Consider the following 15,629-nt stretch of genomic DNA (forward strand, 5'->3'; position numbering starts at 1 on the left):
GATGGATCTATATACCTAAGTAGTTACCTGCGAATGTGAACATGTACCTACCTACCTACTTTGATTTACATATTAGGTAGATAGGTACTATATGATGTCCGCGTGGAGTAATCCCGTAACAATTATTTGTTTTTCCGGTTCAAAAAGTAGCCTATATCACAGAGTAAGGATGGTATGATAGTAACTTATTATATTACCTACCAGAGGTTCGCCGAAGCCTGGAAGCTTTTTTTTTTTATTTAAGTACAAGTTAGCCCCTGACTGCAATCTCACCTGGTGGTAACTGACGATGCAGTCTAAGATGGAAGCGGGCTAACCTGGAAGGGGTATAGCAGTTTTTATTTAACCCATACCCCTTTGTTTTCTACACGGCATCGCACCGAATCGCTTGGCGGCACGGCTTTGCCGGTAGGGTGGTAACTAGCCACGGCCGAAGCTTCCCATCAGACCAGACCAGAAATTTAGAAATTATAAAATTCCAAACCCCTGCCGGAAATCGAATCCGGGACCTCCCACTAATAAGACCATAGCGCTTATAACTGGCTAGGGAGGTCGTCGAGCTAGAGCAATCGTGCGCTAAGGGAGCTACCAGAGACTACCCAAGTAATTCTGGGAGCTAAATATATGGCAGAGTCATGGCAGTGATTATGGCATTTGCCACGAGAACAAAGGCGTCGGAGTACTGTCTCTCTTTATATTGTACCTATATCATCTCCGTTATATCTACGTTCTGACTTACTTCATCATCATCAGCCTGTGGACGTCCACTGTTGGTCTTCCTTAAAGAGCGCCACCACACCCGGTCCTCAGCCTTCCACATCCAGCAACTTCCCGCCAGCCACTTTATATCTTCAGTCCATCGTGCTGGAGGGCGTTCCACACTACGTTGACTCACCTACTTACCCAAACAAAAATATAAAGTGAATAGTTAGACCTTAGAGTATGAACTAGGTATATTAGAAACCAAGTTTTTTCTAAACCATTTTTTACGTGTATTTAGTTTTTGATCCCATTGGAATTTTTCAAAATCATTTCTTATTAGGCGTCTAAATTATAGAGAGAACCTACTTACATGAAAAATCTGAAGCTTCTACATTCAGCGGATTGAGCTGTACAGTCAGTCAGTCAGTTTCTTCTTTGTTTTTTTTATAGACTAAGTATCTAGCTCTTGGCTGCAATCAGACCTGCTGGTAAGTGATGTTGCAGATTTGTAACTAAAAGGCCTGCAATTACTTCCAAATAATACAAACTTTCCCATTTATAAAATTATTAGGATACTTATGGATAGATAAAATACTGAATATTGATTCAAAATTCAAAATTCAAAATATTTTTATTCAATTAGACTTTTACAAGTTCTTTTGAATCGTCAAAAGCATCTACCACTGGATTACAAAGTAAGAACCTATAGTTAGATACATGAAATATCATAAGATTAAAATAGTGAGGGAATAACAAGTTTAAACTCGTTAAAAAGGTTATTATTGTAAAATGAATCTTACATAACGATTCTTTGTAAGTTCCATAAAATAGCACATAATAAAAATACATAAATTAACATAGGAATCTTTGAAATGCGCAATAAAACGAATAGTCATTACGATTTATGGTTTCTTCTGTGTTCCAAGACATTGAGTGCAAAAGTTTTTGACGCGCCATACTTTACGAGCTCTGGTGATTTTATATGAAAGAAACTAGCACGTACGACGGCTTCAACGTGTTCACGGCTTAAAGCTGCCTTTTCATCAGTTACTTGCGAGTGTGTAAGTTTACCTAACGCGCTTCTCAGTGCTCTATCCATCACTAGTCATGGCGCCGATTCTGTTGTCTTTCTCTAAACTAAATTTAGAGTATCTGCATCCTGCTCTTTTTGATATTTTTAAAATCAAACTGTGTCTGTCCTTTTCATATTACATTAGTAAGAAGAGGATACGAATACTCTGAAATTTAGTTGCCAACAGAATCAGTACCACTGTCCATATTATACTATATTAACTTTAGTTTATTGGTTTGTTAGTATATCCTTCAATCATGCCGCAGCGTAGCAACGGATCGACTTGATTTTTTGCATGAATATAGTTAAAGACCTGGAGAGAAGCACAGGATACTTTTTATCCTGGAAAACCAAAGAGTTCCTACGGGATTTTTAAAAACCTAAATCCACGCGGATGAAGTCGCGAGCATGTACTAGTACAAACATATTTTGGTTCTCATTTGAATATTGACCAATCAAACTCGTTCTGTAGTTTCGAAGTTATCCTACGTGCTCATAGATTTGAATGTAAATTTTGATTTCGTGTAACTTTAATATTTCACATTCTGTCATCTTCTTAAATTAATGGGAAGTATATAATTTTCTCTGAAACATAGACGTTAAAACATAAATAAAGCATAAATCCTCCAAGAAGACACCAAGTACAAGGCGAAAATCGATTTATGTTCTCCTTAAATCAATAAAACATCTTCAAATAATACTTGTAGCATTTAACAAGATACTCCTCGAGTTGTCGCAGTGAATAAATTTCGCTTTCCGACACGCTACCATGAAGGCATTATTGTAATGAGTGTAGCAATTTACGTTAATAGAAATTAGGTATTAGGGTCAAATAATAATCGTTAGTTGCCGATTTATAAATCGAGATAATTCGTGTTCAATTTTAATCAAACGAATTATGATGTAATTCAAACGATTTTCAGAATTCATGTGTACAATTGAAAATGATTTGAGTTTATTCGTTTCTCTTGAAATATCAACTAGATACAAATAGGACATTTTTGATAGCATTTGCCGTGCTATTTAACTTTTATTGTATAGAATTTAATAATCGAATTGTATAAACAGAATAGACCTGAGTCCTGAATCACTTACTGACTCATCAACACCCAAACCCGTGGACCTAGGAAGCTGTGTGCAAAGAGGTTTTCTTTATAATGCAGACAAGAAATCATCATCCTCCCATTGGCGGTGCTCCCATTAGATATTACATTGCCAATTAGCACTTGACCAGTAGCGTGGTGAATTATAGCACAACTAGCTGACGCCCGCGACTTCGCCCGCGTGGATTTAGGTTTTTCGAAAACCCGTAGGAACTCTTTGATTTTCCGGGACAAAAAGTAGCCTATGTGCTAATCCAGGATATTACCTATCTCCATTCCAAATTTCAGCCAAATCCATTCAGTAGTTATTGCGTGAAAGAGTAACAAACACACACACACACACACACACACACACAAACTTTCGCCTTTATAATATTAGTGTGTAGAGGGAACTCGCGATGCTGGTTGAAATGATGAATGATCAAAACATAACGGATCAAAGTTTTAAAGTTTTTTGTAGTAATTTTTATGTGTATAATAATTAAATATAACTATGTATATTTATATTTTTAGTTAAAGTTCATTTAGTTCATGAAGTAAAAATGAATAAGTGCCTACCTACTCGTAAATAAGCGCGCCCTATCGGTGGTTGCCGTCAAATTGAATACTGAATAATAAAATAATTAATTAAATTACTTTTTCTATAGGTAATGTGAACCTTGATGTATAGATATTTACAATAAAATAAACAATACATTTAAAAAGCAAATAAGTTTGCATTCATAGACGTTATAAATTTACAAGCTGATGCCCGCGGCTTTTTCTTTGCAATTTTTATTTTTACATTTTGTTTGCCGTCGGGATAAGATATTTTTAATTTTTTTTATATACTTAGAAAGCGAGAACATGAACAGGCAAGTCACTTGATATTCAGTGATAACCACCGCCCCTGAGCATTTCCAGCACCAGAGGAACTTGTTGATCCGCCCCTTGATTAGTCCCATGTTGTTTAGTGTCTCTTTTACCTGCCTACACATTGATGTTTTAGGGTTCCGTACCTCAAAAGGAAAAAAGGAACCCTTGTAGGATCACTTCGTTGTCTGTCTGTCTGTCCGTCTGTCGTGTCTGTCAAGAAAACCTATATAACCTGACTATAAGGTCTTCTCAATTTAAATGCATAGAGTATGCATGTTTGGTTAGTTTATCGCGCACCCACTAATGAGTACCATGTATAGAATAAAAAAGCACCTTAGTTTATAAATACGTAACAATGTAGAAGGTTTTTTGTCAGAGGAGATGTAGACCTTACAATGTCTAATTGCAAAGTCAACAATTGTAAGGTAAGGTTGTATTGTAAATTGTAAGGTCTCCTGAGGATGCTCCGGTGTCGGGGCAAAACGTGCGTCGAGGGGTGTTGGAATTTGTGTGGTGCTGCGTACCATACAGATTTCGTTGATTTGGCGGATTATAGCAAATTAAGCTTTTGGTTCCTTGTATATCATGGACTTCCGCAAAATAACACCTACTTCTATAATACATTTATGGAGAATTCTCATGCATGCAGGTTTCCTCATGCATGATGTTTTTCTTCACCGTTAAAGCAAGTGATATTTCATTGCTTAAAACGCACATTCATTTAAAGGTGAACCGTACTTTTAACGTGATTGTTGATACATAGAACTCAAATGGCGAGTGACATCTCAAAATGTATGCACTATAAATACCATTTCTATACTATAAGTCTCACCTAGCCGGCTACCCACGCGTAATAGTTACATAATTACATATAATTTGTACACGGGGGTAATTATTGTACAGAAGGGTAATTAAACTGTCATAGTATGTAAAAAGTATGTTGGTTTTTAACGAAGTGAACAGTGAAGATACGGGTACAACCTCATGGTATCTAAGTCCGTCATAGCCATTTGTTTTATATTATTTAAAAGTCTTTATTATTACAGGAAAACAATAGTTACTTACATAGATACTTAAGAAAAGAACCAGCAAGATACTCAGAGCAAGAGCTGCAACTCTTTTCAAATATTGAATACATTTTTTAAAATATTTAAATTATTTCCAATTATTAAAGCTGTTAATAATGTTTTATTTTAGAATAAATATTAAAAAAAATACTTTTTGTTACATTTACTGTCGATGATAAGATATCTAAAATAGTTTAATACCGATTTTGCAATCGTTATTAAACTAAACTAAAGTTGTTGATATTAAAAAACTTTTTTCTGCATTTCGTAATAAGCAACAACATACTTATATTATATCCCTAAATATGTGTGTAAACCTGGCCACTTCAGCGATGTCATTTTGTTCGTGATCTGTCATCTATACCTACCTACTAAATTCTACATCAATGATCATACCAAGGATCATACTACTATATAGCCATTTTGTCGAAAATCTTAACTGCTTTGACCTGCGACTTCGTCCGTTGTCTCGTCGCATAGTTACGAATCAGTTTGCAAAAGTATTTTCTTTACAAAAAGTATTTCCTTTCCATCATTCTGCATGTGTCGACTGCTGGACAGTAAGGTTTTTCATGGGGTTTACCTTTCTCTTCCACCTGCTTCTCGCTACATGCTTTAGGACTTTAGGTCACGGTCCATCGGGCTGGAAGTCGTCTCCCACTATGAGTATCGCTACGCGGTTTCCAATTCACACGTCTGCAGTCTGCACCATCTGCCGTTGATTCTATGACATGACCATCACAAATGAACAACCTTTTTGTTAATTTCGACCATTTGTAGTGAGACCTAAAACATCTTGCAAATGCCAAAAATTTGGCTGTGGCTTGTACATTTTTAACCCCCGACCCAAAAAGAGGGGTGTTATAAGTTTGACGTGTGTATCTGTGTATCTGTGTGTCTGTGTATCTGTGTATCTGTGTATCTGTGTATCTGTCTGTGGCATCGTAGCGCCTAAACGAATGAACCGATTTTAATTTAGTTTTTTTTTTTGAAAGGTGGCTTGATCGAGAGTGTTCTTAGCTATAATCTAAAAAAATTGGTTCAGCCGTTTAAGAGTTATCAGCTCTTTTCTAGTTTTCTTGTAGAAAAGATGGTTAGACAACCGTTAGGTTCATAATATTATGTCAATAGACAAATGTCAAGCTGTCAAGATGGACGTTGCCTAAATACATAATTATTTATTTGAAAATGATGTTTTGGAAAACTCAGATACTTTGGATCGTCGGGGGTGTTATAAATTTTTAATTTACACTTGTTACAGTTGAAAATCTGCTACTAAACTCTGTGAGACCTTAGATTCATACTTCAAAATAAAGCGTTTGATTACATTAAAAACACGAAGAAGGCACTGTGGTGGACGTGCATAATGGCTAAAATCGTTCCGGAACGTTAAAAATACTTCTTTGCCAATTAGTATAAGCTAAATGGCTTTAAAATTCTCAGTCACATAATACCTGGACATTGGACATAATTAATTGACTAATTAGTTCATTAGTGGCGTTAATTTGTTCCTTTGGAATTCAATGTAAGGAACATGAGAAGATGTATGTTCCACACAGTTCATCACGCGCACTGCGGTGCCGGTAAAGGAAACCTTTATTCGAAACCTGTAATCTTTTTGCTATAACATTATACGGGTGCGAGTATTGGCTTCGGGAAGATCAAAAAAAAATATTAATTATGATAAGACTGCATCCACGTCTATGAATTCTTCTTTGTACCGCTTTATTTAGGTAGGCCTCTGTTCTGAGGTTGTTAAAAATAGGCCTTTTCATGTCCACGTCATCCTTTACGGTGTTGGGCAATTTTTTTTTTTAAATTATAATTGTATCACTTATTAGTAAATACTTCGTTGGCTCGAAGGGAAGAATGTAGAATGCTTATAATATACTAGCTCATGCCCGTGACTTCGTGCGTGTGAACTCCACTTTCTAACCTCTACTTTTCCCCTTAGGGGTTCAATTTTCAAAAATCCGCTTATCAGATGTCTACTTCATAATATGTAGCTACTCGTATCTGCATAACTAGCCCAATCCGTCCAGTAGTTTGAGGTGTGAATTGATAGATCAGTCAATCTGTCAGTCACTTTTTCCTTCTGTGTACTTGTCCGCCTGGACAACACAAATTTCAAACCCCTAATATGTTGAATTTCCAAAAATCCCCTTTCTTAGCGGATGTCTACTCCATAATAGATATCTATCTGCATGAATTTTAGCCCGATTCGGCCAGTAGTTTGAGCTGTGCGTTGATAGATCAGTCAGTCAGTCAGTCCGTCAGCTTTCCTTTTATATATTTAGATTAGAGATTCATTAGACACGGCTCATATTACTGCCAGTGCAGTGAAGTGAAATCATTTTCCCCGCGACGCACGGCCCGTGGGCTCGCGACTGGATTGCAACTTTGTTGCAAGGTGCAACTGCCTTAGTGGTTTTTTATACGGAGTGGGTATGCTGCTGCGCCCGTACATTGGCTCATTGACCGACATTTGTTTTTTTTTTTTTTAATTAAATTAATTTATAGTCATAGTCATTTAATCTTCCTAATATACATTACACACAATTTACATTATAGGGATTTAGTCACAAAATGAATATGTCAGTCACCCCTGTAGAATTAAACCGTAAATGACAAAACTATATTTTGACCAACGATTTGTATCATTTGCCTGACGCGAGCAACGACGATGACGTGCACGAAGTGACCCCGGAAGAATTGAGAGCAGTGTTGCGGAGACTTCAGGCCAAAAACACCGCCCCAGGACTCGATGGCATACCTGGCCGTGCCCTGGTCCTGGCCTCAAAGGCTCTTGAGCCTCGATTGTTAAGTCTCTTTAGCGCGTGCTTGGAGCGGGGCCAGTTTCCACTTAGTTGGAAGGTCGGAAAGCTGGTCTTGCTGAAGAAAAAGGGGCGCCCGGCAGATACTCCGTCTGCATATCGGCCCATTGTGCTGTTGAACGAGATGGCAAAACTCTTCGAGAGAATTGTAGCGGATCGCCTCGTCCAGCACTTGGCGAGTGTGGGGCCGGACCTGGCGGACAATCAGTTTGGTTTTCGCCGGGGGCGCTCCACAGTGGACGCAATCATGCGCGTGAGAACCTTGGCGGAGGAAGCAGTTTTCCGGGGCGAGGTGGTGTTGGCGGTTTCTCTCGACATCGCGAACGCCTTCAACACCTTACCCTGGAGCTGTATCAGGGAGGCGCTTGTTTACCATCGCGTACCAAACAACCTCCGTCTTGTGGTTGGGGCTTATCTGGCGGATAGGGCGGTCATGTACCCGGGTCGGAATGGCTGGGGTCGGCGAGAGTGCTTGTGCGGTGTTCCGCAGGGGTCTGTCTTGGGACCACTCCTGTGGAACATTGGTTACGACTGGGTGCTGCGCGGGGCACTCCTGCCCGGCGTCGGTGTCACTTGCTACGCTGACGACACGCTGGTTACGGCGTGTGGCGAGACACACCGGCAGGCGACATTGTTGGCAACCGCTGGGGTTGCACAGGTCGTAGGGAGGATCCGGCGCCTGGGTCTCGAGGTGGCGCTTAACAAGTCGGAGGCGATGTTCTTTCATGGCCCTCGACGCGCGCCACCTTCGGGATCCCACATCATCGTGGGTGGCGTTCGCATCGACGTCGAGTCAACAATGAAGTATCTGGGACTCATCCTCGACGGCCGGTGGAATTTTGGGCCACATTTCAGGCACCTTCTACCCAAATTGATGGGAGCTGCGGGAGCGCTTGCTCGGTTGCTGCCCAATCTCGGTGGTCCAGACGCCTCCTGTCGGAAGCTCTACACTGGGATCGTGCGTTCAATGGCCCTTTATGGGGCTCCTGTGTGGGCGGAAGCTCTGACGGACCGCAACGTCGCAATATTGCGGAGACCGCAAAGATCGATGGCCGTCAGGGTAATAAGAGGGTACCGCACGATCTCCTTCGAGGCGGCGAGCCTCCTTGCCGGATGTCCACCCTGGGATCTTGAGGCAAAATCTCTCGCCTCCTTGTACCAGTGGAATAAGGAGGTGCGCGGGCGGGGTGAGTTACCGATGCCCCAAGAATATGCGCGGCATCGCTCCCAGCTCCGAGGGGTCTTATTAGTGGAATGGAGGGAGCGGTTGGATAATCCCAGCGCAGGGCATGCCACGATAGCGGCGGTAAGGCCTGTCATGGAGGATTGGCTGGGGCGCCAACATGGCGTCCTAACCTTCCGGCTGACGCAGATACTTACCGGACATGGTTGTTTCGGTAGGTATCTGCATCGCATAGGTCGGGAGCAATCGCCCGATTGCCACCACTGTGACGACAGCCTTGAGGACACGGCGCAGCACACCCTGGAGGAGTGCCAAGCTTGGCCAGAACAGCGCCGTACACTCGATGCGGCAGTTGGTGTTGGTGGTCTCTCGCTCCCAAACATCGTGCAAGCGATGGTTCGGAGCGAAACAGCGTGGAGTGCCGCTGCCTCCTTTTGCGAGGAGGTGATGTCTGCAAAAGAGGCGGCGGAACGTGAGAGGGAAATTTTGATGGTGGATCCCTCTCGCAGGAGACGCAGCGGGCGCCGAAGGGCGAATGATGACCTCCGGCCTCCATGAGTTGCCGACCTGCGGTTGACGGGCGTAAGGGGCGTTCGTCAGCCGATACATAACCAGGTCAGGAGGTAGCGCGCCGTGTTCCGGGTGCGCTTCTGAGACGGAGCTGGTAGCAGCCAGCCTAGCGAAGGGACCCGTCCGCTTGGCGGCGGGTCAAGTCCTGGCGGGAGTGCGGTGAATACTACATTAGTGATACCCGCGCAACCGCCAGTCCGTTGAGGAACAAACACAGGTTTTAGTGGGTGCAAGCCCCACATAACCCCTCCGTTTCCCCTGACGGAAGGGTATGCGTTAGGCATTTCCTGTGTATAAAAAAAAAAAAAAATCCTTGCAATGCGTTACATATTCGTTACAACATACAAATTCCTATATTATTATATGTAATGAGCATTTGATTGGGTTGAAATGAGTTTTTGAAAAATTCTTAATTTGACAAATTCAAAAACACAACTGTCCAGCCAAAAAACGAACTGAAGTGTTTTTCGCGTTTGAAAATGGTGCCATACAGCCGTCATATTAAATTTTAATTTTTTATTTATAACCAATGGCGCCGATTCCGTTGGTCTTTCTCTAAAGTTTTTTTTTTAATTTAGCTTTTTTTTTATAAATATTGCTAAAAAAGGGCGGAACATAAATTTTACATTTAAAGACTGAATTTTAGCGCACGCTACAAATTTAAACAGTATTAGGTACACAATTTTTTTTTTTAAAGAAATCTAAAATCACGTTATTCAATTCATATTACTTAAGTAAGTGGAGTATGTGAATAATCTAGTACCAATGTTACTCGTGATGATGTAAGATATGTAAGATGTGACATAGCCTACTTTTTGTTCCGGAAAATCAAAGAGTTCTCACGGCATTTTTAAAAACTCAAATTCACGCGAAGTCGTCGATTTCAACTAGTTAATAAAAAACACTGTTTAAGTACAACAAGATACAGACGATTAATATAATTTATCTAACTAACTTATCTATTAAATAAACGCTCGTAATTAAAACAAATTTTTTGTTTAGCTCCTTTCAAGTTATACGCGTTTACTTACAAAATATTATATCAAATACCAATCCTCGCTGAGCTTGTTATAACGACATTTCGTGTGAAGCAATCGAGGAGAGCCGTAAAAAATATAATATGTTAGTGTTTATATGTGTGCACAAACTGGTAAAGTATTAAGTGGTAAGTGATTTATCGTGGAAAATGTCGGAAAAATACCCGAGTACGGAACCCTCGGTGCGCGAGTCTGACTCACACTTGGCCGGATTTTTTTAAATAATTAGAAATCGGTTTTTCTCTCTTCGCGTTGTGTTTTTTGTTTCTAAGGGTCATAATATGACCTCTTTCAAATTATCACTTAGTGTTTGTTCTCTTAGGATAATAATGGAAAAAAAAATTCCTTTGAATTGCACTCGACTTAATTTGGGTTGTAAGTTCAAAAGTTATTTGTATTTAGATATAAACACTTATATTTTTGTAACTTAACATCGTTGTTCTTATTTCTCACACTTACATTTTTCATTAGTTATGTATCATTTTAGAACTATGAAAATGACACTTTCTATTTATATAAAAAATAAAAATAAATACCAATTACTTAAAGTTAATTGTTATTACGTTTGAAAAAAAACGAAAAAAAAACGTCAATTTTATACACTGTATTTATTGTGAAACAATAAAGTATTAAAATGGTCTACAAAGTTATTTTTTAAACCGAATTCTTCTTTTCTATGACTTAGTATGTCAAATAAAATTTTAATTAACCTTCGTATAGTAATTACCCTTCTTTAAAGTAAGTAATTACCCTTTTGCACAGTGTATTACTTTAATAGTGTTCGAAACACGCATGTGCCCTACACGTACACGGTACACGTAGGGTACACGGGACCCTAAAACCAGTTTTAGGGTCCCGTGTACAAGGAATCCTTATAGATTCTTTCAGTCTGCCTGTGTATCGAAGCTATTTCATTCGGAAACTGTTATAAGAGAAACTTGTTACCGCTATGAAATTTTGAAAAAAATCTTTCGGGTCACCTCTAGAACATCATAAGTGCTGATTCCGATTTCTGAAAAGCGGCTAACTGCAAAAAGTAGTCTTTGAATTATTAAAATATGAGAATTTAGAAAAAGTGATGTTTCTAAAAAGTTTTTTAAACAGTAGCAGACAAAACTGTCTAACTAATTAAAACCCTTGGTTTTACGTAGTATTTATCATTTTTAAGATAATTCAGCTATGAAAATTCTCGCGTTTTCTTGGCGATAACTCTATAACTACTTTTACAGTTAACTGCTTTTTAGAAATAGTACAGCAGCGACGCGGACGGCCAAAACAACATTTTGGCATACACCCTGGAGTGATACGTGGTGGGATCTCGTCCAATAGGTACATATTGTTACGACGATTCCTAAAATACCTAGTGTTTAGAAAAAAAATATCCTCGATGCCAATTTAATGAACCTCAAAGTGGCAGTTGTACATTGGTTGAATGTCCCAGCCTCTTGCTATTTTGAACTAATTGAGGACCTCCTCCTTTTTTGAAGTCTGTTAAAAATCTGAAAAATTCTAGAATATTACGATTTACTTCTTGAATATTACGATAGTATGAAGTTATAAACAAAAGTATGATGACTTAAATTTGTGTATACTATACAATATTGTGAGACCAGTAACAAACTAGCTAAACGGCCACGGGCGGCGCGCGGTTAATCTCACTAGAATCTAGATATAAGCCAACTGCGTGGGAAATATTATAGTGCACAAGTGGGTGCGCAAACACAGGCGTACTCTCTATTCCCTCACTCTCGTAGCCCGATGGGACGGAACAGTCGACCAAGATAATGTATGGTTGGTGCGGTGTAAATTTCGAAAAAAACAGGATAGTGAGTGAAAAACCTCCCACAAAAATTAATTTGTTTCGAATTACTGGTTTAGCTACAGTGGGTACGAATTACTGGTCAATCGACTACGGAACCCTACACGCACCCGGTTATTTAATGAAAATAATTATTCTAAACAAGTTTAACCTTTTCTTAACTAGTAAGATGGTAATCGCTTTTTGTAAAAACTGATAGTCTAACAAATATGGTTGAAAATAATAAGCAGAGATGCTGGGAATTTTCTAGGTAGAGGTTTTTTGACGCAATGGGGTGTTCGGTACCCTTTAAGAGAGGTCTCTCCGTCACTCGCTCCGTACAAACGTAGTTCGTCTCTCATTGGAATACTAACCAATCATACTCAATGGAATTTTGTAGAAAAGTTCCGAGTACTAATATCTATGCCTGTGGTTTTCCAGATTTACGTTAAAATATTCGGTTTCAAAGTTACGCGGTCTTAGAAATTCACATACAAATCTTTGAGCCCCTGTAATTATACACATTAATACTACATATTTTTAGAAAAATCTAAAACACCACAGACACAGTATTAGTTTCTAGAATATGTCTGCAAAATTTCATGGACTTTGGTTGCTTAATATACAAATGAAATTGGGGCTACGATTGTATGGAGTAAGTGACGGAGAGAGCACTGTTAAGCCTTTAAGTAAGGGTTCCTAACTCCTAGGTGAAGTTTTTAATAATGTCAGGTTGAGTTTATATTTTTTACCTCCGCTGTTTTATGTCATAATAATTGTCTATTATCTAGTGAGGAACTCGTTAAATACAATGATTAAATTTTTTAACTCCTTTTTATACATTTTAACTAACATTACAAATTACTAAACAAACGTTGACTGAGATCGAAAAGCCAAGTATCCATTAGTACCAAACTTGCAGAAGTTAGCTCTGGCAAGTCACTGGTATGCCACTTGCACAGTGTAAACACTTGCAGCAAGTCAATCTTAGTTTAGTTTTAGCAGACATAAATTGAAATAAACATAGCAATAACAGCTACTTATATACCTACTACTTACCCCGTTCACATGGTTTTTGAACCGCACGTTTTTTAACCCCCGACCCAAAAAGAGGGGTGTTATAAGTTTGACGTGTGTATTTGTGTATCTGTCTGTGGCATCGTAGCTCCTAAACTAATGAACCGATTTTAATATAGTTTTTTTTTTGTTTGAAAGGTGGCTTGATCGAGAGTGTTCTTAGCTATAATCCAAGAAAATCGGTTCAGCCTTTTGAAAGTTATCAGCTCTTTTCTAGTTACTGTAACTTTCACTTGTCGGGGGGTTATAAATTTTTAATTTACACTTGTTACCGCAAACATTAAGTACTTATAGAACTGTTGACATGTTGCTGGTACTGCAAAAAAATTTGGTAGGTACAAAATTTTAACCACGTGAACAGTTTTTTACTCAGTGTATGCACCACTACATATTCTGTAAGGTTTATCCTGCCAAAAACGTGCGGTGTGAATACCGTAAACTGGGTCTCAAAATGTTGGGGCCACTGCGTGAGCCTCAAGACCTGATAACTGATTCCGGGGCCCATTAGCGAATCAGATTTCGGTGGCCGTAGAGGCCAATCGGGAGCTGGTCGACCAGTGGAAATATAGGATTGACCCTGGGTCACTGCTTATTTCTAACCTTACTATTAATCGCATATTCTACACTTGAGTTGAGATAAATATAAAGACAAACAACTTAGGAGTAATTTTAACTGTAAACTCGTACGTCTTACAAGTACTTAAGTAGCTGATGCCCGCACTTTGTTTGCGTGGATTTAGGTTTTTGGAAATTCCGTAGGAACTCTCTGAATTTCGGGATAAAAATTAACCTATGTCATCCTCCAGGACTTTAACTATACCCATGCAGAAAATCACGTTACTCCCTTGCGACGTGATTCAAGGACAAACCAACAACCCAAGCATACTTCCGCAATTATTATATTTAGTATATTAATTATTTTAGTAGTGATAATAATATGAAATATTAAATCAAAATGTTATCTCTTTCAGATGGCGCAGGACCCCGAGCCCGCATCGACTTCCACGTCGAGGGATGGCGCAGACTGTTAGTGCGGCTTCGACTCCCGGCTCGAGTGGGTGTGAACTATGAACTACCAAACTAGTGTTAGATCTGTATAGACATGTATATAACGTGTTGGTGACGCTAAAGAATACCTAATTATTACTTTAAGGCCGTATTAGGGCTTTCAAGCCTGTTATATTAAACTATATACCAGAACATCAGATATGTTATGTAACTCGTAATGTAACTCCTATATTAGTTATGAAAGTATTTATATGAAAAGGGTTCCAATTTCGCATCACGAAATATAATTTTGTGTGTATAGTTATTCAATGTGAGAATTTAATACAAATGCATAGATTTTTACAATCAAGAGAGCCAACACGGAAGTTTTGATTATTAAATTGCAATTATTGCAATTATTGGAGGTAGTTTATGGCATCCTTGCTGTAACAGAACATCCTGATTCCTGACCAATAGAGGTGATTGCGATGGTCACACTGTAGGCGTCAAACTTTGGTGCTAGGCCTATTGGCTTCATTCAGATTGATCCCTCAAGTTCTGGCATCACATATGCAGGTTTGGAAGCCCTAATCTATTTATAGTTATGTACATCAAGCGAAATGTCCATTAGCAATAAGACTTGCAGAAGTCAACTCTGGCAAGTCACATGCACAGTGTAAACTCTCGCAGTAAGTCAATTTCTGCAAGTTTTAAACAAAACCATTGCTTGTGAACATTACGCTTGAACATAGATAAAATTCGAAATGTATGCACTTTTTGGGCTTGGTCTACATGGTTACGGTTCTCATCTCGGTTTCTGCTATAACTCTATAATTTCATTAAGGTCTATTTATGTTCAAACGTCTTCATAATAACTATTCTGTTTTGTGATTTGTTACTTTTAGCGTAAAGTTCCAGCAATCTAAAAAAATCTCTAAGTCCAACTCCGTTTACACGGCATTAACAGTGTACTTTTTACAGGATTAACGTTAACAAATACGTAATGACGTACATAGAATATAGAACCGTTTACACGGTTAAAACTGTGTATGTTTTTTGCAGTACAAACATATGAATGGTCCTTTATTCGAGTTACGTACGGACCTATACGGTAAGATGAGTAAATTAAAAAAAAAACATAAAAATAAATAAAGATTTATCCTGTATAAAACGTGGGGTGTAAATGCTGTGTGTACGAGTTTGGCATTGACATGACATTTTCTGGTCCACACTAAATGATAGATTTACGCAAAGTTAACGTTAACTTGAAGAGAAAAATCAATTGACCTGTTTTTTTTACGCAAAATTTTGATTTAACGTTTTAACTCGTTTTTATTAACTCTT

General features: G+C 38.9%; 1 protein-coding gene across 1 annotated transcript in view; it reads left to right on the forward strand.

Annotated features, from left to right (window-relative positions):
* Window positions 1-15,411, forward strand: part of LOC123875177 (protein doublesex) — a 272,131-nt gene extending 256,720 nt beyond the window's left edge. The window contains exon 5 of the mRNA XM_045920866.1: window positions 14,270-15,411. The gene's annotated coding sequence lies outside the window, so the exon portion shown is untranslated. The remainder of the gene's footprint in view (window positions 1-14,269) is intronic.
* The last annotated feature ends 218 nt before the right edge of the window (window positions 15,412-15,629 follow it).

The sequence above is a fragment of the Maniola jurtina genome, chromosome 19 (assembly GCF_905333055.1).
Source record: "Maniola jurtina chromosome 19, ilManJurt1.1, whole genome shotgun sequence".
NCBI classification, from domain to species: Eukaryota; Metazoa; Arthropoda; class Insecta; order Lepidoptera; family Nymphalidae; genus Maniola; species Maniola jurtina.